General features: G+C 41.1%; 1 protein-coding gene across 9 annotated transcripts in view; it reads right to left on the bottom strand.

The window, feature by feature from the left end:
* The window catches only part of LOC107225375 (stress-activated protein kinase JNK), a 163560-nt gene that overhangs the window by 123425 nt on the left and 12952 nt on the right, over nucleotides 1-27183 (bottom strand). For all 9 annotated transcript variants that reach the window (XM_046729785.1, XM_046729787.1, XM_046729786.1 and 6 more), the window contains exon 2: nucleotides 9774-9823. The gene's annotated coding sequence lies outside the window, so the exon portion shown is untranslated. The remainder of the gene's footprint in view (nucleotides 1-9773; nucleotides 9824-27183) is intronic.

Below are 27183 nucleotides of genomic sequence, written 5' to 3'. Positions count from 1 at the left end.
AGCAGTTATTGCTTTTCAATAATTTTCTCGCAAGCAACGTTCACTCTTTCAGGACAAAACTACGCGAGATTAATCGGTGAACAGTCTTTAATGCTGCAGATTAAGAATCAGAAGTTAATTTCCTTAATGGATTTATGAGAAAATCTCTTATCGCGTTGATAAGAATTTCATATTTTTCAATATACAGTCAGCGTACAGAGAAACAACCGGAGGCAAGAGTCCGTGACTCCACTGAAAATTCGTTCTCCAGTTAAAATCCGAAAAATTTAATATTATTATTTTCCGCTGTTGAATAAACCCCTGTGAAAAGAATTTACATCCCAGGCTGAATATTCTCAACTGTAATAATATATATGTGTATACAAGATTGGCGAAGTACATTGTTTCTCCATTCAACTGGATTAAAGTACAAAAATTACTTTTTCGCAAAATTTTACCAGGTATAATCAGGACAAACAAAATTCTCGTTTTCGATAGATAAAAAGTATCATAAGAAAGAATCGATATAGTATGCGATACATACTTTTAATCAAGACAAAGTAGATTCGTTCGGTGATATCATCATTACACTATCTGCAATATACGTAGAGGAAATAAATTCTTAAAACCAGCAAATGCAGTTGTGACCATAATTGCAATAGGCATGCTTTCGTTTCACATATCCGTAACAATTGTATAACGTGTCGTGCAATTAATACTTAAATACCAACCAATTCATTCGCGTAATTCAGATCGCCACGTGCAGAGAATTCTGAGGGTAGTGTGATTGAGATTAATCAGATTAAAAGCTTTAGCAATCATCGTTTGCAGTGTTCAATTTTTTGTATTATTCACTAGAGAGCCGTTACAGGTGAAGAATCGATACCAAGTACAAAAAGATATAAGCTGAATAAACAGTGAAAGCCTCTTTTTCACGATTCTTCTTCAACAGGCACCGGATACGATCTTGTCAGATGATATTTATCACGGGTAGAATTTGATTCAAAATAAACATTTTACGAGATTCAATCTTTCAGCCCATGGCGAAATCAAACGGTGCAGGCAGAAAGAGAATATCGAGATTTTGAAAGACCGTCGTTCACAGATTCTCGTCCAAGTTTCATACTACGCTTAATATTAAGTTATAACCTGGTTCCGTATCAAGTGTTCTAGTAAGCGTTTTACCAAGTACGCGAAAGAAATGTCAAGCAGAAACTGCGGCCCTTCACCACCACGTGGATGTTACATAACGGCATTGTTACGTCAAAAATTTCAACGAACTAATAATAATATTCTATGTACCTGACGTTCCAATCGGTCAGAACTTAAATAGTGAAATTTTGACTAACAGTAAATACTGCATGGATTCATAATTTCGCTGGCTATTGAACGATTTTTTAATCGAGCTTGATTAATCGGAACTTCAAAAGTCAAAAAAATTAGTTGTTTGGTTCTATAAATTTTTTTTCTCAGTATACACAGCGTCACAACGTGCAACTACTGATTACCGCGGAGTAATTAAAAAGCCAAGTAAGTGCTCAAACACGTCAATTACGAATTCCAGTTTTCGAGTGATACAATCTAAACAGAATATTAATGATGAATAAACTCGAGTTCTAACCGATTCAGCCTGCGTATACACGTGCTTGCTCGGAAGCATAGCGGGTGCATGGTTCATTGCCCATTTGCATTGACGTCGACGCGGCGAACTTTCCCGTGCATGCTGCAGTAATGAGACCCGGCCCACCCTCAGCGTGCTTTTTTATTTCCCAGTTTTTCCCCTTCTTTTCCAGTTTGCGAGTATATGTGTGTTTTTGTCTTTGTTGCCATGTTCACATTCTCCCTCCTCTTTTCCTCCGCCTCTCGTTCCGCTAGTTTTTCTATCCCTGTGCCCATTGAATGGAGGTAAAATGTTGACCGAAACTGCTTCAGGCTCGCCGAGTCTTGTTTGCGTTTGCATTATACCTGCACCAGCCTATTTAACAGAGGCCGTACTGTTTTTGGCAGCGCGGCTGCTCGCTACTGCTTTTGCACCTAAATTTTTGTGGTGTGGATTGCATGTGTTGCGGAAGTAAAAATGCTACCCGGGCTTTCGGCAGGTTCATGTTAGAAAAAAATTCCCTCGGGAATCTTCGCTGTAGCGTAACGGTAGGTACTTTTACCCGAATGTCAGACTTTGGACAATAACTGTCACTCAGTGACGCAGGAACTTTTCAAGGGATCACCGATTGTAAATTAACACGATCGTAACCTGTTTTTTTAACTCGGCAAAACAATCCAAAATAACCGGACCACCAACGGCGTCTCGAAGAATACGAAAAATTATCGTTTTACCTGCCTGGTGGTTGGTCGTTCCTGATTTAATTTTGATTCAATAAATTCTAATTAAGGGGGAAAACCACATCAGAAGGCTAATTTTCAGAGGTCTTTTATGATTTTTTTTATCACCATCCCAAATGTTGATTCATATTCTAAGAAAACATGTTAATAATGTAATAAACAACGATTTTGCTTTCGGATAAAAGTGCCGACTTCCACATTTCCCGCGAACAACGAATTCGGACGACGACCTTCGGTGGACAAAAGCCCATAACTTTGATATTTTCGCCAAACATGGCTTGAAAAATTTTGTAAATGTTATTCAACGCATTAGTGAAATAATGTCAAAGTGAGATCAAATTCCAATTTATTTTTTTCCACTCAAAATAATTCATAAAAAACGCCTGAAAATCAGCCTCCTGATGTGATTTCTTCCCTCAACTGTTGGCTAAAGTATTCACATCATTAACTTTGACGCTTATCAATTTCGGTCAAGTTCTCTACATCATTTACAGCCGACTGTTTTGATAATGGATTTTCTTGATGATGTCCCGAGAACAGAATTTTAACCTCAAAGCATGTGTTTTGACTTTAATATTATAAGAAACGTTTCACGCCATGTGAATAGAATCTAGAAGGTTTGCCGAAATGTTAGAATCAAACTTTAAATCACAATTTCAGGTAGAAATTACGTTGAACATTCTTTAATATTAATTTTTTTCAACCTCCCAGCGACTTCTTCGAAGCCCGTTTTTTTAACAGCCTGTATCTCAGTTAGAAATTAATATTTTTCTGATTTTACAACGCAAAACAAAAAGGTCATTCTTCTAATTACGAACAAAAAGAAAAAGTTTTTGAAAATTAATCAACACCTTTAGATTTTATTCACGTTTTAAATCAGTCCGGTTTTTTTTTTTTTTTGGCCCACTCTGTAGTTTCATTGGATTGAGTAAAGTAGCTTCATATTGCTGGAGTGATAAAAAAATTTTCATAATCAATCAATTTCTATTTGGCACCATTACGTGAAATAATTTCACGAAATTCCATTAGAAATGAAAAATACAGGAACCGCTCGGATATTTGACGGTACATAGTGATGAATTGTTTGTACACGTAAGAGTGTACAGAGATGAAATAGGTGTTTTTGCGCCAACCCGGCAGTCGCGTTTGCTGTGAAACGAAACCACGGTGAACCTATGTAAGCCATAAATCTCATGAAACAACGGATCAAAAACCGGGATGCATTGTTTCGTTCGCAACACTTCGGTAACACGGATAATACGAGCAACGAGTATAACCATCGGCGGTAGCGAAGATCGCGTTTTGCGGTTAGATGAAATTCTGCAAAGAATTCCGAGGAGTAAAATTGCAGCGGAAATTATAGCTGGCGGAACGAAGGCAAGAAATTTCGGTGGGCGACACGAAGAAGCGGTCGGGCTGCATGTTGCAGTGAGTTTGATGCCCACGAATTGTTACGTTGGTAGATGAGAGGAACGGGCAATGGTGTGTACGAGGCCGTGTTGAAACCTGTATGGGTATGCTTGGCGGGTGTGTAAGGGTGTCAAGGGTGGCGGAAGGGGCAAAAAGGGGCAGCAGAGGGCGGTGAACGTGAAATCGATAAACCAAGATGGCGGCGCACAGTGCCGCAGAATACCGCATCCACGGAACACCACGCATTCAGGGTGATTTCCTCCCTCGTTTCAATGACCGTAACGATATCACTGCAGCGCGATACGTCACATGCAAAATATTGCCGTCGGGAGTCGTCTCTGGCACGATATTGAAGCGTCATTACGACGTAATTGAAGCATCGGAGCAACCTTTCAGCGACTCAACACACACGATGATAATATGCCATGAATTATCGGCCGGCTGCTTTAAACTAACCAATTAACAAGCGCCGAAAAAATTGTGATGTAGCCTTGATCGTATGTGCTTTTTCGTTCACTGAATTTTTCTGTCTGACGAAATCTTGGCAAATTTATGCTGGTGTGTTTGACGGTATGTCATGAATTGTAAGGATTTCTTACGAGAAACTGATATACCGTTTGTAACTTGCGGAATTGCACCGCCGACCGCAAGTACGTGAAATACATACTCGCTAGAAAATCAACCCAATCATTACTCGTTAAGTTTCCAATTCGAATCGCAGTACAAGTGACACCGTATGGATTAGTTTCTACATTCGCAGGCTTCGGAGTGCTCGAGCAAGGTAATTTTAGAGGAAATAGGGGGTATTAAGGTTCCAATATTTTGTCATAGCACGACCAAATGCAGCAAGATTAGATACACACTAGGGTGCCTGTTATTTTGGTCGTTTTGAGATTCTCTCGATTGCGCCAGAAAAATATGTTCGAATTGCAAAAAGAAGGGAAAATTCTATGTAATTATAAAAATTTTCGGATAATAATAACACGTGCTTGAGGGCGATCGAAATTTTTCTTCCTATGTTAAGTTGGAAGTATAAAAATTTCAGTCCATTGTAGTTTATGGAAAAAAAGTGAATGACTGGCAAAATAGGGGGAAACTGACTGCTTTAGGGTACGTTTAGGGGAAGCATTCAGTTTTAGACTCCTTATAGGGAAAGAAAAAAAAAATAGGGTACTTTCAGGGAAATAGGGGACCGACTGTGTAGCCCGAATTCGACAACAGAAATGTTCGGTGCACAGCAGACTCTCAGAGCAACAATTACGTAACCACACGACCTAAATATTGAGATAGGATTAGCAGCAAACAACTAAATATTACATTCGACGCTCCTGATTTACCGCAATGCATTGGTACGATTAGAAGATAATTTAATTACAACTGAATGCGCCACATCTCTGTTAAACCACTCCAAACTCGAGAGCATTAGACATTGTGGAACCGCCGGAAAGGAGAATATTCACAAAGGTCAAAGTTGGCGCGATAAAGTAACTTCGTCGCGTAGCCGTTTTTATCCAGCATTTTAACTTGCAGTTGACAAATCAGACTCGTCGTGATAATTAATTTTTTTCAACTAACCTAACTGTATATCAATAACTAGGCGTGAAACATTGCTAAGTGATCATTCATCGATGGTACCTACCTAGAAGAGGATATCAAACTTTTCGCCTGTAACCGCTAGAAACGTTTATCCGATCGTACACCTTTAACAAATTCGACCAATCTCGGCACGTGTGCGAGAGAGCCTCTTGGCTGTTTGCTAGAAAGATCAGAATTCGACGGTCCGTTGAACTAACTGCACGGTTCGTGGACTCGGCCGAGTCTCGTCCGGAGGTCCTAACAGCCAGCCCTTATCATCGGTGCCTTCGACGGTTATGTCCCGCAGGATTTCCTAAAACTTGCGATTGTCTTTTGCCGCGCGAAATGTTTCATCCAACTCGTTACGCGTACGTAAGTGTCTATATAGACCGTGGATGTACACGTAAACTGACCAACTTGATTTGATTTTTGACTACCATATACTTGCTGAGTTTGCTTGCTATTTGGGTAATAATTTATGAAGACTGAAAAAAAACTTGGACCGGATGAGTTCAGTGTTAACTATTATCCTGCAAACTTGCCTGAAAATTTTGAATTTTAATCACAGTTTTCTTCAACTTTGTAAAAACCTTGTTTTCCATCTTTAGGAAACATTTCACCGTGATCTCTTTGATCAATATTTTACTTCCACAGTATTTTTATTATCCTGAAGAATCTTACCCCACTTTAGACGTAAAGTAATCAACTTTACTGTTGATCCTAACTGTGCATAAAGCAGCAAGTGTCCTTGCAGTATTTAGTCACTGAGAATTTTCGCTTTAAGCTGTGTTTCTAGCCATGACGAATTTCCAGTTCAGCTGTAGGTACAACACTTTATCAAGCGCTTGAAAATAAGACGAATGTAAACAACGTTGATGAAGTTTTGAGACAATGTAACACTACACAATTTTCTTACAAAGATTTTCATTATCTGACAACCAAGGCAAACGAACGACGGTTACTTTGTACATTTTTTTGTGAACAATTATCGTATCGAGCTTACAAAAAAGTAACCCTGTGCAGGCACTGATGGTTTATTACAACTATCGCAATTTTTTGTTCGACTACTTCGTCCTGTGAAAGTACCATTCATATGCCGAAGAAAATTCAACCTGGTGAAACTTTTCTAATAACAAGAAAAAATTGCAAAAACAAAGACTGAAAGGATGACATCTGATTAGACACGGTGCAGTAAATCTAATGAAACAATTGCAACTTTCAGCAGAGTTTTGGAAGATGATCAAAGGAGTTTGACGACTAACTCGTTCAACTTGCGGGCATATTTTTTGTTCAAGAACGTCTGCTGGGGCTCTGAAACACGTAAAATCCAGTATCTCATAGCGCATGAAGAGAGCGGCCAAAAGTGTTGATTTACGATGCTGTCCATAATGCAACGTGTTACTGCGGCTCAAGGCATTCCGACTGCGGTAAAGCGCAGTACTGCAGTCGCTTCGAGCGAATCAAGATTCAAAGCGACGTTGAACGGACGTGAATATTCTCAACACCGCGTGTAGACTGCATTCGTGTGTTCGTATACGTGATTATCGACTGAACACGCGTGCTGTGTTCTGAAAGATACATCACAGGATAAGCTGAAATGCTACCGCTAACCAGAACAAAGTCGAAAACACGGACTGGTCCGACATGTGTTTTAAGAAAAATTTTTATACGGATTTTAGTGACAATTTGAAAACTGAGAGAGAGATGCGGTGCTTGAGATCACAGGAAACTCGCGTCGTTTGATTGATATGAATAAAAAAAGCTCGTTTACCAGAGAAGTATCGTTTCAATAGCCCTTCACCTCTTCCCATCCCTCAAAATTGATAAAAAAAAAAAAAAAATACGCAAAGCGAAAAGCTCCAGTCTGTAAAATTGAATGTGTGACATACCGATACGTGTAATACTCGAGTGATTTCTCACCCTGGTCTCGATTCGACTGACATATAAAACTATTTAGGAAGGCCTTCTAATCAATGAATTTCGATTGACGTCAGGCGGTGGAGTGTGTTGGGAAAATTGCCAGAAGGGAAAGGAAAACTCGTTCGAGGAATTTCGTAATTATGTCTAAAAATATCATGCAATAATCCACCCCCTATTAGGGGCGTATTTCTAAGGCATATCCATCCGGAAAATGCGCAACCCACGAGCCCTGCGGCACTGGGACCACCACCGCGATTCGTATAACGTGTTGGAATTTCGGCGGAACATCGACTTCGACCAGGACCAAAAACCACGAATCGATAATGAGGCATTCGATACTGTCGAGATCCGAAAAATTTTCCCATATTTTTTTTTTTGTTTTTTTTTGTGGACGGATATTAAGTTATATAGTCGGATTATTGCGTGGAGTTATTCTCTGCGTGTTTCCATGCCACAAAATTACGATCAATGTCTTTCGGCGAGGGCCTACCTTCCTTACGTTTATTTTCTTTCTTGAATCTTTCAACGAACGACTGATTAAAGGATTCCGAAATTACAGTGCTGTTTCTTGCTGATGCGTGAAATATTTAGCGGAATTTTTATTAGTGCTTCCGCGTGGATCCGAGCTTCAATTATGAAACTTCAAATCCGGATAGTTAGTATATCCAGAATAATTTATACAAAATTTGTAAATAAATTACGTTCACACCACAAGTTTAACAAATTTGAAAAACAGTTGTGTATTTTTGCAACAACGTTTTATAAGATTACGAGTCAGCTGTCGGACTCACACGGAACGTATGACAATTCCACTTTGCTGTACAGAATTTTTACTCTTGCTCCATTTCTGCGCAGAAAATCTGTAGTAATTTCGCAAACATTTTCAAGAGTATACACATAATAGTAGTTATAACTAACACGTACGTAGGTATCTGTAATACTTGTAGTACAACTATTTTAACACGTACCCTGTGCGAGAAACCGAACTATTCGTATTATGAGGATAGTTTAAGTATCCAAATAAATCAAGTGCTCCAACTATTCGAATAGTTGGGATAGTTCGAATAGTACGCATACCTGGGTACCCGAGTACTCGAACTATCCGAATAGCCCGGATATCCGATTTTGAAGCGTCGGATCCGATCGATCCGGGTTGTTCGGATAATCCGGATACTCAAAAAAGTGATGGCTTTAATTATTACAGGTCCTGTCAATGCTGGAATATCAGGTATTCGATTTTCGGTTTGTTTAGCAAGAAGGTTAGAACAAAATATTGCTTTGTTTGCCAAGTAGAGATGAAGACAGGAAAAGGGTGGTTGACACTCGAGTTACAACAAAAACACCCAGCACATCAGACGCGGATGAACGCGTTGATAAATAATTTTGAGAGACAGTGACAAAATCAAGAACTGAATATGTAATGTGTCTAAGTGGCGCATTGTGTACCAGCGGCTTTGCGCGAAACTCAATAAGACTTAATTGGAATTGTTAACATGCAGGAGTAGAAGAGAACAATAAGGCGGCGTGCGGCTCTCAAATTCGATGTCATCCGAACGTATGTACAGACATTCGAGCACCTCTCGCATTGTCAAAGTTGTACGCGCGTCGTGTTATTACGTTAATTAATATCATACCTCATGTTCTTCAATTTACCCCAGTTGACTAAGAAACGCCATACAGAGTGGTTCTCGATTCTGAATTGCGGTTTGTTCGAATAATCGGATGTGGATCCAGGTGAGTGAAAAACGTGGGGTATTTTCAACATATCATTAAATTATAAGAATTATACGTCCTGAAGTTCCCGTGAAAAATAAATATGGCAACAAGGAGGCGGATAAACGGAGTAATGGCAAGAAATTTAAAAAAAAAGTTTTTATACCAACTTAACAACCGAGGTAAAAACTAACGGTGTAAAATTTTTGTACCAGGGGTTTAAGCTCATTACAGGTTTTAATTAAAACGTTAATATTCCTGAACGAAGCTTTGGGTACAGAATCAGAGGACAAACTAAAAAGTTTCCTATTCGGAACAACTGCGATATGCAGCTCTGCAAACCTGAGTAATAAAGTCGGAAAAAAGAAGAAAGACATAATTTCGCAATTTACCCCGTACTGCGCTGAATAGCAGTATAGCCAATTACAGTCAACGTTTTTTTTCCGACAAAACCCGCTGTTCAATAGTTAAAATATAAAGTGCCCTGCAACCCTGTTAAGTGTAATTCGGCTATATTCAAGTTACACTGCGGCCCGTAGGTGATTAAGAATTAACCGACAAGAAAATAAAATGGGTGGTTAACTGACCCTAAAGAATTAGCAACGATCTCCGGCTAGAAAAAAGCGACGAGGAAAGGCCATAGAATGAAATGAGAATGTTGTACTCGAACCAACCATACTGCAACAATGCAAATTGCTCAATCTGAAGTTCAGAAAATATTTTTTACACGTCAGAAATTCACTTGTAGTTAACCGTCTTTGTTACGCATTCTTGTTATTTTCAATTTGGACAATCCGTTTGTTCATTCCATACGTGATTCATGATCTTTCACTCACCGGTTCAGAAGACGGAATCCGCATCAGTCGGTGTCAGGATTTTTTATCGTCTGCAACAAAAGTAGGAGAAAATCTGCGATTAGAGAGGTTGGTAAAATACTTTGCTGACGACCAATCGAATCGAATTCCAATTAACGGTATTATATGAGATCGGCCAAGGCTGCCAAGATCCAACGAGGCTTCATTGGCGACTACTTTCGGGACGCTGATCACCCCCATTGAGGGGAACACGCGCGTCTCTGACACAGGAGGAGGAATTATTACGCGGGTGGCCGGACGGAGGTTTTCTGTCTAGGCACCGTGTTTCGGAGAGCGATTTCCTTTTGTCCCGCAAGCCTTTTCAGACATTATCTTCTACCTTGTAAGGGGGAAAATATGCGGGAATAATACCTCATATTTTCCACTGCACAATATTTATATACAGTATTTTTTATAAGCCTCATTCTCCACGTTTTATATCGACTTGTGGAAACATGAATCTTGCAGAAAGCTTCAGCCGCAAGAATCGCATCATTAAATACATAATATCCTCACTGTCTCTTGTCTTACCGATGACGACAAGCCTCGGAAATGGACCGCTAGAAATTATCGGTTTTCCGCTACTCTGCTCGTCGTCGGCGTTACAGAAATATTAACGAATTTGCATATTCAAGACGAAACCTTGAAATGCGATAAGTGGTAATTAACAAGGTGATTGTGTTTGGGGTAATGCAATTGATTGCCGCGTGATCATTAACAACAATCGAGCGCATATGAGCGAAGTAACCAATAAACAATTCAGATTACTATTTGTTAACATGTCATTTCGGCTCTGTACATGAACCACAAAAAATTTACGGAGATGAACATTTTAATAACCATTTGTATGCAATTATCTCTGAGAATGGTATTCCAATTTTCGTTTCATCGTGCAAACATGGGACTAATTTTTGATGGGAAAAAATGTAAAAAGAAATCTAATAAAATCAAACCGATGTGTGAAATAATTAAATTAGTAACAGCATATTGCAATAACGAAAAGTCCAAAAGCCATACGCTTAGCATTTGATGACCTCTCTGTATAGAAGTTATACAAACAACGATATCGGAAAAGAGAGAAAGAGAGAGGGTGAGAGTAAGCAGACACAGACTTTCGAGGTCTGAAACAATTGAAATATTCATCGAGAATCCACTTTGCCGAGAGGTAACGAACTCGATGGGGCAATAAATAATTAACGAGTGACCTGTCTCTCATCGCAGAGGTATAGGTGATGGGTACGTGTATACTGTATATATACATCTTTTACACGTCTGGGTTCGCCACGTAGACATCGTCATCTTCGAGAAGCCACCGTACTACTAATAACTGTTTCTCCTCGTATCTGACTATGCAAATACCAGCTCCATGTACTTACGTCGAATTCACCCTCCGTGAAATTCGATACGTATTATGCAACGGAAAAAAAAAAGGAAAGAAACAACGAACACAAATAATGCCATGTTTCCATCGCATCTCCTGTATCACGTAGAGAAATTACACATTCATTGTATCTTCAGAGGGGTGAATTCTAAATGTTTGACAGTTTGTTGTGCAAAAGTTGTATGCTATGGCTTTTACGAGCACTGTACACTTTCGTTGTGTATTGTAAACATGAAATCCGAAACTCCAAAACTATATCCGGTTCTGATAAAAAAAATTTCAATATCACCTCTTGGCTGTACGATTTACTATTTTTACATCAACGGGAGACTTCGATGAGATTTTAATTATCGATTGAAAATTGTCGTACAGGAAAACTCATTCACCAATTTAGACTATGGTAGTATAGACTTTGAAAAAAAGTTTCAGCCCCCTGCAATGAATGTGTATGCGCAAGGAATCTGTAGTCCCAGCGGGTTGAACTTTTTTTTCAAATCCTCTACTACCATAATCGAAAAATTGGTGGAAGGATTTTCTTGTGCAACTATTTTTCAATCAGAATAACAAAACGAACGAAGTTCGCTAAATTGCTTGACGAATCTCGGAAAAGATAGACGCAGCAAAGTGATCGGATACGAAACCAACAATTAAGCCCAATTCAGAGCCCATTGTGCTTTGGTTGAGGTATAGAGTGAAGGAGCTAAGAGCAAAGAGGGTGTGAGTTTAGGGTTGAGGAGAAGAAGAGCGGGGGAAAATATGAGGATTCCCTGGAGCACGCAATACCCTTCAACGACGCGACGCGACGGCGCGGTGGGACAAAATCCACGGTTATCCGCTCATCACAGAAATTATTTAGACTGACATCTGAGCGAGAAAGGTCCTCCAAACGCGACCCTTACCACCAAAACAGTAATTACTGTCAAGCATGTGTTATGAGGGATAGTGGAAGGTGAAGGCGCAGGGTCGTGTAGATTGGACCGTCAATATGTTTTAAATAGACGGTAGCAGAGTTCGCAACATCGTGGAGTGCGATACACCCTAAGAATAAGAATTATTATACGAGATGTTTCTCTCCGGCTGATGTACGACGAAAAAAAATCGTTGTAAGCACGAGTCTTCGTAGGTTAAAACGTACGCGGTTGGTACGTAAGTACGAAGAATGAACTTTTTTACCGTCAAAGGGAGAGCTTGGTCGTACGTCTGAGAAAAGCTCAGGGACACGTGTATCCTATGGAAATGCAATTGGTTTCTTCTTTCGTGACCGTTTGAGTTATACGTCCGCATGGAAATGGTATTTTTCAACTTTATAGAGAGGACGTTAAGTTCATCGACGTTGAGCCAAAGGTTTTTTGTTCTCCTTTTTGGCGTCGTTTCTCGTGGTTAACACTTCCAAAACTGTTCTCGATTTCATCAACGATTAATCGCAACCGGTAAAGAATCATTGTTCAACGGTGTACTTTTTCACCATAAGTATATTAGGTTTCAGGCGTAAGGCTATAATATTTCACCCGGTATATTCGGCAGAAGAAAGGGCTTCATCAATTTGGTTAGAAATTTGAATGAAAAATCAAAAACCTACGTAACCCAAAAGATTCGCGAATAAATTTCCTGTCCAATAATACGGAAGAAAAATGAGATGATGAAAAGCAAGGAAGGACCTCGCGAAAAGTGCGGTGAAAATGTAAAGCAGAATTCTGATTGCGACTGTCAAAACACTTAAGAAGGTTGTGCGTTACACACACGTCCCTACTTTTACATGCCTGCTATGTACCAGAAATGTAAAATATACATTGTATATACAGGTGCACATAGGAAAGAGGCAGGTATGTACCTATATCTCAAAATGATTGCGGGTTGGTCGCACTGGGAAAAATAAACTGGCTTATTTGAATCTTAATGTGGTGCAGTGACTGAATGTGGAAGCATTTCCATCTAAAGTACGTCCGGGGAATCGATTTAGTTTATTCACCCCACCGCCTTTCAAACTTCTTCTCAGTTATTTCCTGTGAACGTGAATTTCCAGCGAATACCACGAGACAAGTATATTCCCGTGGCAGTGGTAATTAGGAGCGTTATTCTACAAACAACGACCTGTCCGCTGAAACAGACAATGCAGCTGCTGTCCGTTGGGAGAGAGAAAATGAAACGTTAAATTTACGGCTGTACGGTTTTTCAGCGTTCGCTGTCATATTAATACATAGCGCATCTCTTGGCGTGGTTAACGTGTTATCCTCAAAGGCTTAGCAAAGTTGAACGGTGGTTAAATAAAGAGGGATTCTTTGATGACTTCGGTACAGTACAGGATCGAACTGTAACCTCTCGAACTATCATATCGATACTGTAAACAAACGCCGATCTTCCTCTTGATCTTGATTTCTCACAATCAGTGATGTTCCGATTTTCACTGTGTCCAGGAATAAAAAAGAACATCTTAACGAGCTCTAATTATTTCAAGCAGACCAAACCAGGCTGACTACATTCATCGTATCGACCCGATAAAAAGATCGCGCGATCACAGTTCTGGCCGAATCATTCCAAACGTATATGTTATCACTCGTGAGTTCTACGGTGACTCGATACGCTAGAAATATTTCAATTTTTGGCTCCTGATTGCGATAACAGCTGCCGATGATCAAATTTGAAATGATTTCCATAGTTGTTGAAGAACCTCGGCAGCAAGTGCTCTTCCATGGCTACGAGAAAATGAAATGTCGTAAAAAATCGATGACTGGATAGGTGCTCAATTGAATAGAAGGCGAAAGCTTGGCTTTGTTTGGCGGCTGAATTTCAACCTTGAACAATAGAGCAACGGAGGCAAGTTGCCAGAGTGCAATTGACATTCCTCCTTAGAATTTCACACCAGCGACCAAAGAAGCGGAGATTGTCTCGTGCGATTATTAATTATAAGCGAAGGTAAGCGGACATGATTGAGATAAAACTTGTCACGCGCCAGTCACAACTATAGGTATCAACGATTAGGTACGTTATAAACGTTGACTAAAATTTGGAACAAAAATGAAAACAGACAAGACCGTTGAATGATATTTTGACGCAATGCGTCAAACGTTGTTTCAAGTACAGATTACGCCACCAGAGGGAGAGTCTACATTCACGGCATTGAAACAATCTACAAAGAGAGATAGCTAGTTTTAGAAAGCGTCAAATACTCGTCGAAAAATACTCTCCAAAACTGTTTAACCGGTACGAGATGCTTGATTATCGGTAACTTGAAATGATCCCAAGCCTGCTAGCAAGGACTAGCATACTTCTTCGAATATTTTACTGATAACATGATTATACTTGCAGTGTACAATGATTAACGGTCCACTGTAAAGGCCGCAAACCATCCAGACTGACAGCTTCAAGTGATTGCTTGAACAGCAAGGTAGCTGAAAATTCCGCCCATTTTTTTCTCCATCTACCACGCCCAGAAGTAGATTTGTTATGCGTCTACCGTACTTTTAAACCCCGCCTTTCTGTTGCAGTGTCATTCGTAAATTCAACTCCGCTGTTACAAATGGCAAGAAAGCATGGAAGCAAGAGTAAAAAGCTCACCACACTTCCCCGCATGTAGAACGACAATTTTGTGGCGAGGCTCGTGGTTCCTTATTTCCTGCTATGAAGCACATTCCTGATACATGCTCACGAAAACTCGAGTTACTGGAAAAGCACGTTATGCACTGCAATAATTCGTTGGTTATCTATAATTAGATTATATTGAGCATTCACAATAACAAATTTTAAAACGAAGAACGACTTTTACGCTCCGTAAATAGGCAGCTATTGCAGTACTTTTAATAATTCTACACTGCAGTACAGTCCGAGCTTTTGAATTGTGGAAAATTAAAGCTATGAAATGAAAAAGATTGTCGACTTGAAAACACGCGATCTAACGATGAACACGAGCCGAACCGAATGGTAGGTAACTAACTTCCACTTGGCAACGGCAAATACGTGATACGTAACACATGCAGTCGAGGTTACAGCTCCGACAATCGTTCCTAATTTAGTACTCCGAGTTCGCGTTTTGCACTTGCACGTTTTTTTCGTTCTCTCTCGATCAACCTCAAAGGGACTGGATTGAATTGCTTTTGAATATCCCCGACATTCGAGAATTCCTCAGAATCCTATAGAGGTATAAATTGAATTTTCGCGAAACAGAGAAAAATTGGCAATGATTTTTATACATTTCACAGTATATATCATAGCTACACACTTGTTTCTATTCACATGCATACATAGTAGATACATTTGCCAGCAGCAACTCGTAAATAGTTGCAATATAGTGAATCACCAGCTGTTGGAAGCTTCGTACCGTTTCACTTGTGAACATGTGATTCGAACTAGCAACTCCTGTGATGATAAATCAGAAAAGAAACACGAGCCCACCGCGAGGACTTACTTACATTGGGTTTGAACCACGTGACGCTAAAGCTGCTGAGAATGCGAAATGATTTATGACGGAACAACCGCACAGAGTTTTAGGCGGAGGTCGGCAGTTTCAGCAACAGAAACTCGCCAACGCCAAAACTTTTACCTGATTATCGTGCTCGCGTCTTTTTTTAGAAGTCCGGCTCCCCGTCTAAGGAAATACGAATGATGAAAACGTCGTTAGACTTTGCAGAGCTAGACGAGCTTAAGGACTGCACGGTGAATTTTAACGCGATTAACCGCCTAGGGAGATCAAAGCGAAGCACAATTAAAGCTGCGAACAAGTTCAGAGGACGGAACTGCGTTTGCACTCCGTACTCTTCCTGTGCAGGTGGACAAGCACCAGAAGCTGGGTACGAAACGGAAATAGGTGTAGGTATAATCCGAATGGGAGATTATTCACCCCACCTGCGGCACCCGTAGGCTGATCTTCCCGTTTTCGGCTGAATCCGGTAGGGATCGGATCCGCGGTTCGGGCCTTTTAATTTTACGCCTCCGTTGATTAAACGCGGCTCTTTCCTCGCCTCGGGATTCTCCCCGCCATCCCGCCCAGCTCGTTCACTCTCGTTTTTACGACTGTTTCGACTTGAAGAATGATTTAGCCGCTGCCGCTCCGACCCCCCGTGGAGTTTTAATAAAATTGTTTCCTCACACCGGCAGCGTCGTCGCTGCCTTCGGTCTCTCAGCGATTCGAAGCGACCCGCTTTCAGCTTGATTTTTCCTTCACATTTCGCTTTTTTAATTAAACAAAGTCGAATCCGACGCCATTACAGTTCCGCAATGCAGTCCTTTTTCATTCTCTTTAAAACTCGATTTCGGAGCCGGAAGCTGTTGATGTAAATAAAATCGTTTTCAACGCTAACGGGACTCAGTCTGACTAACTATATACACGAGGGCAGATTAATTAACCCTTTCAGTAGCAGTGAAATTCTCAGCGTTCTACATCAAAAATTTCTGTGTCCTAGCCTTATCACACAGTTTATTTGCAACTTCAAATGATCTTTGTTACGTCGTATAACCCCAAAAACCCCCGAGTAAGAAGTTTCGACTAGAATCGTCGAATTTCGATTGTTTTTTTCGATTTTATATCCGCAATATTGAGTCCGCCGTCTTGGATTCAGAAATTATCAAATTCAGACTTCGAATTCGTGATCAGTGATCCCAAAACCCCCCAGTAATCAAATTTAGGCCAAAATATTGAGTTGAAAAACGTGTGACCGAAAGGCTTAAAGCTTCTAAATCCTAACTATAAAAGAGGACCTGTACACTGGCACATCGATGACTTTGCCTACACAGGAGTCCTTGATTCTCAAATTTTCCAGCGAGTGCTCTCCTAGTCTTCGTCCTTCAGAACCTACCCCGAATCCTGAATCAATGTTCCATTGTTTCGTTCGAATAAACAAACACTCACCGATGGTTTCAATTTCCAATGATCCGCATCTACAGTTTCCTAGACCCGAATACGAGCCTAATAGCGAATCCAAGTCTCGGTACAACGTGGTCAAAGGATCGCAAGAAGGTAAACAGAGTATAATGACGCACTAGGATCACGGACACGAGGGTGAACGCGCGTGTAGTCGCCGAGTGAGGCATATCCAGTGCTTAAGTGCTCGCAAAAGCCATAGAAGCGATGGCAACTTAACCTTTTGTCCTTCCTCCTTATTGCTAGACGACGTCGTCCTTGTCTCGAGTTCCTCGCCCCGCTCAGGACTCTGCGAGTACCACCAGCCACTGACCGAAGCCAGTCAACGTCAAGCTCAAGCAACGCTCCCGAGACCCTCAGCCTCGTGACGACGACGAAGACGACGACAGTCTCGGGATGCGAGCGATTAGTTGCAGTGCTTACAATTAGCAACGACATGCTGTCGCAAAAAGTTCATGAGGTTGATTTTAGTAACGTAATAACGATGCGTGTTTCGGGAAATTCTTTTACTTCAAACCTTTAGAATTGTCTGAAATTTAGTCAGCGGTAATAAGTAGTACGTACTTATATTTTGAAAATCCAGTCGTTCTGAAATTCCACATCGAGGATTTTTTTCCCAGATGTTCCGTTACGTTAACGTTACTAACTTCAGTCTGGTAAAAGTTTACCAGTACACTTTGAGAAAATTTAGAAGCTTCCTAACATTTTAAGACGATTTATGGAATCGCCAGAATAGAAACAGTGTATGGACAAAAATCTGTCCAACTTTTTCATCTAATTGATTTCACAATATCGCCAGAAATTGGGGAAATTCTTGGGTTCTGAAAATAGGTATACAATCATGGAGATAAGAGCAGCGATATGCCGGTGATATAAAACCGCGAGATATGACGGGATTAGAAAGAAAAGAAGACAAGCCTGAACTTTGAAACACTCTCGCTACAGGTGAATTCTATTGCCTCTTTTTAATTTTATCGGTGAGAAAAAAACGCTCATCTTTGAATAATAATTCTGCCAAATCCGAAACGTATAAGCTACGTAACAGCAGCTTTTGTGACAGTTTTCAAGCTTCCTCGATAATTCAAAGGACCAGGCTCACATATTAACGCCCACCGAATGACAATTTAACAATGTTAAGCTGGACGACAATTTCACATTGAGCCAAAAAAAAATTGTTTAAACGTTATTGCAGTGAAAATCTCGGGCTATTTATATTCACTCTTGGGAAAATTGCAGAAGGTAGCATTACCTCGAACTGATTGTGAGTTGAAAGTTTGCTATTGAAATCTGCGAAAACCAGGACGCGTGGAAATGGAATGTAGAAAAGAATTTGCAAATTTCATTTTCTGGTTCCGGAGTGTCGCGTAAAGGCGTTGAGGAGTATCGAAACGACGTTAGGATCGATGGAGTCGTGTCGACTGCGACAGACGGCGAGTATCGAACCACCGTGACGATTTTTCTCGCGTGTGCAGGGGTTTGAGACGTCACACGGAAGGAGCTTCAGTTAATTTCCTGTCCAAGGAGCGCAGACCTCCGAGACTCTAGTCGAAGCCGAATCTGATTTCCGCCATCTAGTTGCTTCCTCCTACTACCCGAAGATCAACCGATTTAACTGGAAACACGAAGCCGCGCGAGAAAGTCTCGGTTTCCGTTTCATTCAACAAATTCTTACCAGAATATAATGGAATATGTGCGAAAACTTTCGCGAGTAAAAAATAAAACGTCGAGATAAAAGCTCGGTTATATAACGTCGCGCTTTCCTTTTCGTTGTGAAAACAAAACTGCGGCTGCATTGATTTAGCGAGTTGAAACTGAGGCGAACGTCGGGGTTAATATATTAACGAAATGTATGAGGATCGCGACTGTGAGCCGAGGAAAAGAATTTGAATTTCAATTTATCAAGTGTCTGAAAGGGACGTTGAAAAACGACCAGACTCTCTACAAGTCTGGAAGAAATTTTATAACGCGAAAATCACTGAAGAAATATTTCGACATTTATAAACGCCGAATTTTGTCCATCATTATCATCATATACAGAATTGGTTGTAATTGGTACCTTCCGGTGGAAAATGTGAGGCCTGAAATCAATCTCACTCTGATATGGTTTGCGCATTTTCCGAGTCTACATAAACGTTTGAGATTGAAAAATATGATCATTCTTAACCTTGACTTTCCATAGAGAAGTGTTAATTTTGAACTAGTTGTTTTAAAACATCCAAGATAGTATCGTTTCACCATTATTTTCCATCTCGTTTGTACGTTTGTTATTATTCTTGACGTTTCACAGAATACTATTAATCATTGTAACGTCAAAAACTGTTTTTAATTTCATATCCGCAATAATTCTTCATACAATAGGTGCGCGTACATGCGCCTCCACACACTCCCAGCGATTACTGATACTCGCAATTTGTCAGAGTCGGCCGGATGCAAATCCCCAATAAAACAATCTCAGATAACAATGCCACGTGAATGAATTTCCACCCGTCACCTGTTACGTTGAGTGTATATGTGCTTAAAGCTTCGTCCGCACCACCGGAATCCTACTGCGACACTGCTGTGATCTAAAATTGTACTGTCAACTTCCAGCGTTACGGTTGCGTTTCCGTTATCTGAGCTGCAGTGCCGTATTCGCGTAATACAGATCCAACGAATGTCACGATATCGCGCAGCGCCGCTTTCCTATTACTGATTTACGCTTTACACCACCTACCTGTTTCTGCTTCGAGATATCTAATTGTGGTATACCAACCCACGTGAGTTTGCCGAATTTCAAAGCTCAGCAAGCAAATTTCGGGTAGTCCGAGTAAATAAATTCAGTCAGACGGGATTACAGTTGGTAAATAGAGAATTTCGGCAAGACTTTGACTCGAGCAAGCCTTGCGAGGAATCCCTAGTTCCGAGTAAATGATCAACCCAGAATATGTAATGAGAAGATAGAGGAGGCGGTACGCTGGGCGAAAGGCTTTCGAGAAAGTTGGAATACTCGATTTGGTAATTGAAGTTAAATAAACGAAAAATTCAATACCAAACCAACGCCGTCACTTGTGGATCATTTCTCTGCTAAAAGACTTCCAGCAGCGCAGGCGGATGTAATTCATCAGCGCTCAAACGTCACTCAACTTACTCAATCAGGTCGGAAAATCAATTCACCCAAACCGCCTGCGCCAAAAACCATCGACTCGCTTCGCCTTTTGTGAAGGTTAAAACAATGTTTCACGACCAGTTCCATCCATCACGTGTTTCGAGCTCTGTTCACACTTGCAAAATTCGCACACCGTCAAACAAAATAACGTCCGGTAGACACTGATTGTGCAGGGAAATTTAACACGAGTACCCTTGTCATGCCCAGCACTCCACCAGTCCCGGTATCGATCCTACCTTCCTCAAAATATTGCAGGAAGCTCAAAAACGCCGCAAAATTGGATGAGTCCGTGTCACCAAAGTTCAGACGCGTTGTTCAGCCCCGTTATGATCCTCGCCGATATATTACGCGTAAATCCTGGCAATTTGGAAACACATGATGCCTTTACTAGGATAAAGTATGTCGAAGCTCCATACATCCAACGACTCCATTGACGCGGTGATAGCAGCCTACGCGAAGTATTCTCATATAAAATTGACCGTTGACCCAGGAATCAAATATCTCATCCATTCTGACCGGCGATCTCGTCGACCCCTCTCACAAAGATTGACGCCGCCAATCTCGTAACTCGGTATCTTAGCTACTCGCCATGTATACCTACCTGCCATTTCTCAGGGCTGATTCATGGATTTCACGTTTCCGGAGGATGTATCTCGCGACTGTGGCGACCATCCCGCACACCAGTAAATCCATTTGAATCTATAATTCGAAATTCTAGAGGGGGAGGATGTTACAGGGGTTTTATGGGAATTTCTACCGAGTTTCGAACGAGAATTTCAACGAAGAAACTCTTCAGTAGGCACGGCAACTTTCACGGAAAAACATGAGTATGAAGAAGCACGTACACCTGCGATCAAAAACACTATCGGAAACACAACGATAGGTACAAGGTATCTGTGTGACAACGAGAACTAATTCTCCTTATCTGTATAATTTATATTCTCATTTGGATAATATTTTCCTAATTAAGATAAATTCGTCGCGACGACAAAACGCTAATCGTAAGACGCAAGTCATTTTCCTGTGTCTGAATCCAGATTCATACGTGCGTGTCAGCGATGAGAAAAAAAAATATCGCCACGCCAAATTAGAATGCAGGGAAATTGAGAGAGTATAATTGATTATTCGATTCGCAAAATTAACACTCATTCGTAAGGAAAACGAAATTTCTTTTTTTATTCTACGATACCCGGAGGTACCTTTCCAAAGGCGTCTCATGCCGCCTTCTGGGGCTAAAATCTGCGAGAAGCCGAGATACCCGGTCAGTAATATTCTCGGGAGTATAAATATGTATCAACCATCGAGAAGGAGCCATATTTTCACGTGAACCATCTCTAGAGATGCGGCGGTATCGGATATATCATCGGCTTTAGATGTATTGCTGGAGGCATTGTGCTCTTTAGACATACGAGTGAGCGAATGTGGGATATTGAAATATTGAAAACCGCCATGTCGAAATAGTCAAGATTTCCATGGACCGATTGGATCCACGGGTTTCAATATACTTCCCTGCTTATTTCCGGGGTATCGGAGTTTTGAATAACAGCTTCAAATTCCTGATATTCCATATTTGTCGAAGGTGAAAACCGAGCGCCCGTTTGTCTCCGGTGAATCTCAAGAGAGAAAGAAAGAGAGAATCTCTTGGTTCTGGTTGCAGCCAAACAAACTTGTCGAATAAGCTTCCTCCAAGAAGGTACGCACGCGCTTTCAGGATCTCCTAATTTATATCGGACATCTGTCGCCTTTCTCACGGACGACGACCACAGCGATGATAAACAAACGGAGGTGATAAACTATATGGGTTTGAGGCACGATGCTATTTGTCTATGTAGGACTGTCCGCCGCTTGAACCGTGGTCGACACGAAATCGTGTCAGCGCCTTCGTCGAGCCAATGAAGTCTACACCTCATTGCAACCTGCTGTAGTAAATTAACTCAAATCACAACAAAGTCTGACGGGAGATAAATTCAGATGAGAAAAGCGACTGTTCGCTTAAAAATAGATGACGGGTTATACGTGGCAGGATATTTTCTCCTCCAATTCTTCCAGGATTTAGCCGAGTTACGGGGGCTTCAAAGTATTATACGACTACTCAAAACAGAGTGAATTACTAAAACGAGAGCAGAATCGTGGAGGCGTTTGATTTACTCGTTTATAACTATGAAACATCGATATTTCAAATATTCAAGACCTCCGGATGAAATCTTGTTGTTCAAATTATAATGATGAGCTACTGAGCTTTTAGGTATATCGTTGTGAGACACTCTGCGATGGAGAAATTATTTGCTGCGTTATTTTCAATCTGTATCAACATTATGAATACATTATTAGTAGAAATTTCAAGTTCCGACGTTAACTTTTGCATATTCACACAGGGATCTTGTCAGGACCATAACTATGAACTTTTTTAAAAATGAACTGTGAACATTACGATATCTTGGAATCGAAATTCTTTGAATAATTTTTTTTACACTTTTTCTAATCTCATCACCATCCTTTAGATAAATGGCAGAAAGCTGGGTTAGATTTATCAAGTAATCTGAGTAACTCAGGTGAACGAAACGCGATCGACGCAATTCGATTCAAAGTAGAGAAGTGCGGATTGGATAATTCGGGTATCCCGCGACATCGGGAGACGTATTACGTGACGAGCACGAATTGGATTCGCAATCAGCAGAGTTCCATGTTACCAATCGCATTCGCGCAGTGTTGCGAAAGCATGAAGCTAAAATCCGATTCAAACGTTCAGCAGCCCCGACTTATACCTCAGAAAGCCGAGGAACACGTCCTTACACAGTTATATATATAAAGGCGTGAGAGAGAGAGGGGAAGTAAGAGGAGAAGAATAAAAAGTGAAAAAGAGGAGTTGCGGGAGATAGAGAAACCCCCCTACCAGAATAAAACTTTGGTGAACTTTGAGAAAGTTCGCGGTAGATGGGAGAGAATCCTTATTCCAGGTAAAAGTACACATATACACCTACACTAGAAACAACGAACCAGCCTGAAATAAATTATTAAATCTTAGCCACATTTGTCGCACGGTGTCGCCGTTTCGTCTGCTGCTGCGAACATGGCGGTTGTGTTTTCATTGTTGAAAAGAAAGTTGATGAAACGTCACTCATTCTCTTACCTCGCGGTGGTCATACAGGGATGAAAAGAAATTTCCCCGAAACACGAGGAGTAATAAGAATAGGAGATGAAGAACTTTCTTCTAGTATCATCGTGAAAAATGGCTCTCTTTCTTTTTCGCTAGCGTTACTTGCTCTTTGCGAAGCTTGCCAAGTGTAAAAGTGAATTTTACTCGACCGTTGGAAACGTTATTTCGATCCCATAGTTTTTTACAGGCATTGCCGGTATATTTTTGGTATACCAAAGGGCAGTGATCATTTTATTTCCATCAAGTTTTCGCTTCTGTCAATGAAATCCACGTTCATTTAGTAGACGGTCAAAACCAAGAGAAACAAAAAAAAAAAAAAACTTCGTATAAAAAAAATCATCAGAGGCCCAGAAATAACGTTACCGATCTCACCCTATAATTCAACATTCGGAAAATCTCGAAAGCTCTCCGCACATCAGAAGACTCACTTTACGCCAAATTCTCCGAGCCTTCGACAGGCTTCTAAACCAAGCCCTGACCGTTTCTCCATGAGAAGTTAGACGGATAAATACCAATGATGGTGCAATTCTGCATATTCAAAAATAACGGATGAATGCGCGTTGTCAAAACGTCTACAATTCCCCAGACATTTGGCACTAAACTTGGTACTCAATTAAGCCAAATTTCAGTACCGTACAAGCATTACCGTGAGCTAGCGGACAACCCTTGAGTAGCAATTCGGCAGAGCCGTAGTTCAAGAGGCAGAAGACCGTGTAATGAGCCGGTTTAGTATATCGGGGTACAACTTTTAATTGTCGTCTCTACCCGCCGAGGAAGCCACGTACCAAAGTTGGTCAGACTGGACAGTGCAGGTTAGAGTTGGTTGACAGAAATAAGAACACAGAGCTGAAGGAGGATTCGCGTGATTACAGTTGTCCCGCTATACGTACATCGGTCGTGTTCTTCCTTAATGCGGGACGTTCGCTACCGCGAGCACAACAACGATGATTAACTAGTTAGCTCTATTGTTCAACGACAATTTGCGCCGAAGCGTAGAGCGGTAAACAAACGGGGGTCGTTTCCAGGGAATAACGAACGCTGCTATTCGTATCGGACAGACAACGATTACACGGATGTCAAATTAAACATGGTTGTGTCGTTTTACGGGTTGACGACGTGGTAAATGCGTCTACGTACTAGCTTTGCATGAGCTTTCCTTCTTCAATAAGCTTCTCCACCTAACCGTTCACTAATCGTTCAAACCCAGAGAGCACCTTTAAATAAAGGTCCGTTGACCATCCGCGTTCGATTTCAGCAAAAACTGGTAATCTCCACTCATCGATCTCCGACTATTTAGGGGTAATTTTTATGAAACTCGAAGGGCAGTGCACATCGCCGTTGATTAAACGCGCCGGTTTACACAACGTGCAGGTCCATCGGATGGCCAGATATTTCCACACTGACCGTGCACCGCAGGTGAAACCAAACGGGAATAAATAACCGGGAACATTGCTCCTGTTGTTGGAAAGTCGAGTTGGCAGCGCGAAGCGTCCGAGAGTTTGGAGGAGCCCACTTTGCCCGTCGACGGCCTTTAATTAAGCGGCCAGAATTCGCAGGTCATTAGCGAATCCTGTGTAGGTTCGCAACAAGGTTCGACGCTCGTCATCGAAAAGCCTGGTTATACCAGTTACACGGATTTACCAAAGGCATCGGAATATCCATCAAAGTTCATCAGCTTTTGACTGGCCGGTCACAGCTTTCCTCCTCGTCGGACTTGGACGAAAATCGTGCAACATTCGCAGCTGTCTAATAAAGCTGACTAATTTCCGACGTTAGATGATCCGCATTCAGCAGTCAACAAATACCTAGCGATTTTTACCACTAACAATTTCCTTTTCTCCTCCGCGTTGGAATAACTAATACAATACACTATTCGAGTGTTCGTCGGTGAAAAAAAAAAGGTATTAGGCAAAAGCGTGTAGCGGGAGCGTCTGGGTAATGGTAATTGTATGCAAACTACCGGGATTGGTTTGGTAGGTGCACAGGGGATAATCGGATAATCGGTAGCGATTAATTAGGGGCGAAAGGAGGGTAATTATAAAGGCAAACTGATTCGGGATTTGGCAACGCAAACGCGGATGCTGCCTTGCATGGGGATGTTGGTCGTACCGATGGACGAGTCGTGTAGGTACTGGTAGCCGGTTCTCCAGTATGCAGACCCGCAGTTATATTCCAGGCCTCGCTGCTCTTCGTGGTCTACGTGCACTCCCACGGGATGTTATCGGAAATCTGGGTGCTAACCTCGAACGTGGTTTTCCGGGGACGCCGGTGATCGCGGTGCATCTCGAAGGGTCGCGGATCAGAGCCAGCGAGATAAATTATACGAGCAGCTGAATTTGATAGAATTCTATATTTCTCGAAAATCGGGTATATTTTGGTTAAGGTCGATTGTTTTTGGATCGCCTAATTGAGATATAAAAGAGATTGTTAATACAATATGTTTCGTTACAATAATTTCAGCATATTATCTACCTAATAACCTATTGATTTTTTTCTCAGGTTATAGTTTTTTCACATCGTCAATTGAATATGAAATTAAAACCGCCAAGAGGCAAGGGAACCGGCTGTTCGCGACAGAGGAATGCGAACTCACTTGGAAATAATATTTAATTTCCGCCGGTATAGCATTTGAAGTTTTTTATTTAATTCCTTTCGCAATCTACAATATCGCAGCATATACTACGAAAAAAAGATTCAAACAACTTTTAGAATTTCTGCAAGTACCTAACTTTGATTCAGAGCAATAATTCCTCTCCAATAAATACATTTCCATTTGCAGTGTATACGCATATGTTTTGATAAATGATTTTTCTGAGTATGTAGCTATAAAATTGAACATTGATTGTTGATAATTCGATGCCTGAACAAGATTTCGTATATAAATAATGTATCAGTGAAGTAGCTTAAGGACACGAGCCAAGTGATCAGTTTCGTGTTCCCAATAAAAATGTAAAAATTCAGCCATCGATATCTAATCGTTATTTCGTTGCACGGCTACTAAAAGTCTGAGCGAAGTTTAACCTCATCTGAGAATAGTACCCCCAAGACGAAGGGACTGCAAGATAACGGTTCGTCTAATCACACTAAATCAGGCTGATAAAGTTGGCGGGTGTAACAAGGGAGCAACTCGAAATATCGTAAAGATTAAGATAACTCAATGGCATCAATTACAGGAGAACGTTCGTCATAACGAGAGTATAGAATGAGAGGTACGAGGAAATAATGATGGTTCAGGTAGCGGCGGAGGGTGCAGGGAAACGTGTTTGTGATTATGAAAACGAGAGACCGGAAATAGACGCGCACGAGGAGGGCGATGTACATCCACATACCCGCCGGCCGAGTCAACTCGCTTATCTATCCCATTACACACTCATTAAACACAATAATTTAGGTTACCTGTACGAGCATCGTGATGGGAGGCGGGGAGGCGGGGAGCGGAGGTGGGAAGCTAATCTCAAGACGGGACCGATTATTTCGTTCGCTGCGTGCGCCCTGCGGTACGATTTCATCCATCTCATCGATGAGCTAATTTGAACGGCATCTCCTTAACGGGATCATGCAGAATAACTGGCTCGAGCTTACCAAAAAATATTACATCGTGGCCCCTTGAAGTGGTTGGAAAAATTACCAGACTTTCCGTAAGGTAATTACACTTCTATCATGACCAAAATCCGAACTAATGGGTGGGGTATAGAAAATCGAAAACACCAAAAAGTCGACCGAACGAAATCTCTAAAGTCAAACTACCAACAGTTAGAAACGTCGACAGATCATAAATACGCAAAGATGACTTGTAGAAAAATAGATATTGAGAACGTACAAATGTATAAAGAAATTTACGCTGACATTTTTTTT

This window comes from Neodiprion lecontei, chromosome 1 (assembly GCF_021901455.1).
Source record: "Neodiprion lecontei isolate iyNeoLeco1 chromosome 1, iyNeoLeco1.1, whole genome shotgun sequence".
NCBI classification, from domain to species: domain Eukaryota; kingdom Metazoa; phylum Arthropoda; class Insecta; order Hymenoptera; family Diprionidae; genus Neodiprion; species Neodiprion lecontei.
Note: the sequence above shows the minus strand (reverse complement) of the source record. Positions and strands in the feature narration are given on the sequence as shown.